Here is a 2,500-nt window from a genome sequence, read left to right on the forward strand (position 1 = left end):
TCGAAAGGCTGACTTTTGAGCTCCTCCACGAGCAGGGGGCCTTGCCTAGTCTATAAAAGGAGTCTGTGTCCCCAGCCCGTCGGCTTACGGCCATACCACCCTGAGCACGCCCGATCTCGTCTGATCTCGGAAGCTAAGCAGGGTCGGGCCTGGTTAGTACTTGGATGGGAGACCGCCTGGGAATACCAGGTGCTTTAAGCTTTTACACTGCTGCTTCCTTACAAGAAACATGGGCTTGCAATTACGTTGACGCACGGGCACACGTTAACGTCCTTCTAGTTTCAGCCTTGGATGTCGCTCTGCAAGCATGTGAGAAGCTTGGAGATGGGGAGCAGCTTACCCATCTCGGTGTAGCTTCCTAATACTGGAATAGAGTGTAGCAGGTAGTGGAGATAAAGGCTCAAGTGCAGTGTGTTCGAAAGGCTGACTTTTGAGCTCCTCCACGAGCAGGGGGCCTTGCCTAGTCTATAAAAGGAGTCTGTGTCCCCGGCCCCTGGGCTTACGGCCATACCACCCTGAGCACGCCCAATCTCGTCTGAGCTCGGAAGCTAAGCAGGGTCGGGCCTGGTTAGTACTTGGATGGGAGACCGCCTGGGAATACCAGGTGCTGTAAGCTTTTACACTGCTGCTTCCTTACAAGAAACATGGGCTTGCAATTACGTTGACGCACGGGCACGGGCACAGGCACACGTTAACGTCCTTCTAGTTCCAGCCTTGCTTTGGTTTTCACAGAAAAAAGAGAATGGTGCACCGTTCCTGGTGGCACTGCAATGCCAGGTCAATGCAAGGAGTGAAGAGAGCAAGCCCCAGTTTTCACCTCCCAATGCTCAAAAATGCATTTAATATTTAATCCCCATATAGAGGACATATCAGATATTAAACTGATAAGAACATATACTACACTTGATCTTAGCCAAAAGGCCGAGAAGCGATGGCCCACAAGTGTCTGGGGCCAACTCAAGATCTTGGCACACAAGTTACTTGTTGTGGTGCCATGTTTTTTAAGTGCGCATAACAAAGGCTGCTGCTGATCACCTCCGCCCCAAGGTGATCTAAGTGCACCTCTGAGCCTTGACGGACAGCTGCTTGACATTTGACACACTCAAAGGGCGCGGCCATACAGCAAAGCCCACCAAAAACAACTTAAACTCTTGAACGTTCGAAAGGCTGACTTTTGAGCTCCTCCACGAGCAGGGGGCCTTGCCTAGTCTATAAAAGGAGTCTGTGTCCCCAGCCCGTCGGCTTACGGCCATACCACCCTGAGCACGCCCGATCTCGTCTGATCTCGGAAGCTAAGCAGGGTCGGGCCTGGTTAGTACTTTGATGGGAGACCGCCTGGGAATACCAGGTGCTGTAAGTTTTTACACTGCTGCTTCCTTAAGGAAACATGGGCTTGCAATTACGTTGACGCACGGGCACGGGCACAGGTCCTTCTAGTTCCAGCCTTGCTTTGGTTTTCACAGAAAAAAGAGAATGGTGCACCGTTCCTGGTGGCACTGCAATGCCAGGTCAATGCAAGGAGTGAAGAGAGCAAGCCCCAGTTTTCACCTCCCAATGCTCAAAAATGCATTTAATATTTAATCCCCATATAGAGGACATATCAGATATTAAACTGATAAGAACAGATACTACACTTGATCTTAGCCAAAAGGCCGAGAAGCGATGGCCCACAAGTGTCTGGGGCCAACTCAAGATCTTGGCACACAAGTTACTTGTTGTGGTGCCATGTTTTTTAAGTGCGCATAACAAAGGCTGCTGCTGATCACCTCCGCCCCAAGGTGATCTAAGTGCACCTCTGAGCCTTGACGGACAGCTGCTTGACATTTGACACACTCAAAGGGCGCGGCCATACAGCAAAGCCCACCAAAAACAACTTAAACTCTTGAACGTTCGAAAGGCTGACTTTTGAGCTCCTCCACGAGCAGGGGGCCTTGCCTAGTCTATAAAAGGAGTCTGTGTCCCCAGCCCGTCGGCTTACGGCCATACCACCCTGAGCACGCCCGATCTCGTCTGATCTCGGAAGCTAAGCAGGGTCGGGCCTGGTTAGTACTTGGATGGGAGACCGCCTGGGAATACCAGGTGCTTTAAGCTTTTACACTGCTGCTTCCTTACAAGAAACATGGGCTTGCAATTACGTTGACGCACGGGCACACGTTAACGTCCTTCTAGTTTCAGCCTTGGATGTCGCTCTGCAAGCATGTGAGAAGCTTGGAGATGGGGAGCAGCTTACCCATCTCGGTGTAGCTTCCTAATACTGGAATAGAGTGTAGCAGGTAGTGGAGATAAAGGCTCAAGTGCAGTGTGTTCGAAAGGCTGACTTTTGAGCTCCTCCACGAGCAGGGGGCCTTGCCTAGTCTATAAAAGGAGTCTGTGTCCCCGGCCCCTGGGCTTACGGCCATACCACCCTGAGCACGCCCAATCTCGTCTGATCTCGGAAGCTAAGCAGGGTCGGGCCTGGTTAGTACTTGGATGGGAGACCGCCTGGGAATACCAGGTGCTG

General features: G+C 51.7%; 7 non-coding genes across 7 annotated transcripts in view; 5 read left to right on the top strand and 2 right to left on the bottom strand.

Annotated features, from left to right (window-relative positions):
• Positions 1–82: 82 nt before the first annotated feature.
• LOC131440757 (5S ribosomal RNA) lies at positions 83–201 on the top strand. The gene has a single exon (XR_009231442.1). It is a non-coding gene; the product is annotated as a 5S ribosomal RNA (ribosomal RNA).
• A 296-nt stretch (positions 202–497) lies between these two features.
• Positions 498–616, top strand: LOC131440991 (5S ribosomal RNA). The gene has a single exon (XR_009231671.1). It is a non-coding gene; the product is annotated as a 5S ribosomal RNA (ribosomal RNA).
• Positions 617–740: 124 nt separating this feature from the next.
• Positions 741–933, bottom strand: LOC131442576 (U2 spliceosomal RNA). The gene has a single exon (XR_009233147.1). It is a non-coding gene; the product is annotated as a U2 spliceosomal RNA (small nuclear RNA).
• A 308-nt stretch (positions 934–1,241) lies between these two features.
• On the top strand, positions 1,242–1,360 carry LOC131477390 (5S ribosomal RNA). Its single transcript, XR_009243730.1, has one exon. It is a non-coding gene; the product is annotated as a 5S ribosomal RNA (ribosomal RNA).
• A 111-nt stretch (positions 1,361–1,471) lies between these two features.
• On the bottom strand, positions 1,472–1,664 carry LOC131441747 (U2 spliceosomal RNA). Its single transcript, XR_009232346.1, has one exon. It is a non-coding gene; the product is annotated as a U2 spliceosomal RNA (small nuclear RNA).
• Positions 1,665–1,972: 308 nt separating this feature from the next.
• LOC131440758 (5S ribosomal RNA) lies at positions 1,973–2,091 on the top strand. The gene has a single exon (XR_009231443.1). It is a non-coding gene; the product is annotated as a 5S ribosomal RNA (ribosomal RNA).
• Positions 2,092–2,387: 296 nt separating this feature from the next.
• LOC131477871 (5S ribosomal RNA) overlaps positions 2,388–2,500 on the top strand; it is a 119-nt gene continuing 6 nt past the window's right edge. Inside the window, exon 1 of the ribosomal RNA XR_009244191.1 lies at positions 2,388–2,500. This exon is cut by the window's right edge and continues 6 nt beyond it. This is a non-coding gene — a ribosomal RNA (5S ribosomal RNA).

Source organism: Solea solea, chromosome 16 (assembly GCF_958295425.1).
Source record: "Solea solea chromosome 16, fSolSol10.1, whole genome shotgun sequence".
NCBI classification, from domain to species: Eukaryota; Metazoa; Chordata; class Actinopteri; order Pleuronectiformes; family Soleidae; genus Solea; species Solea solea.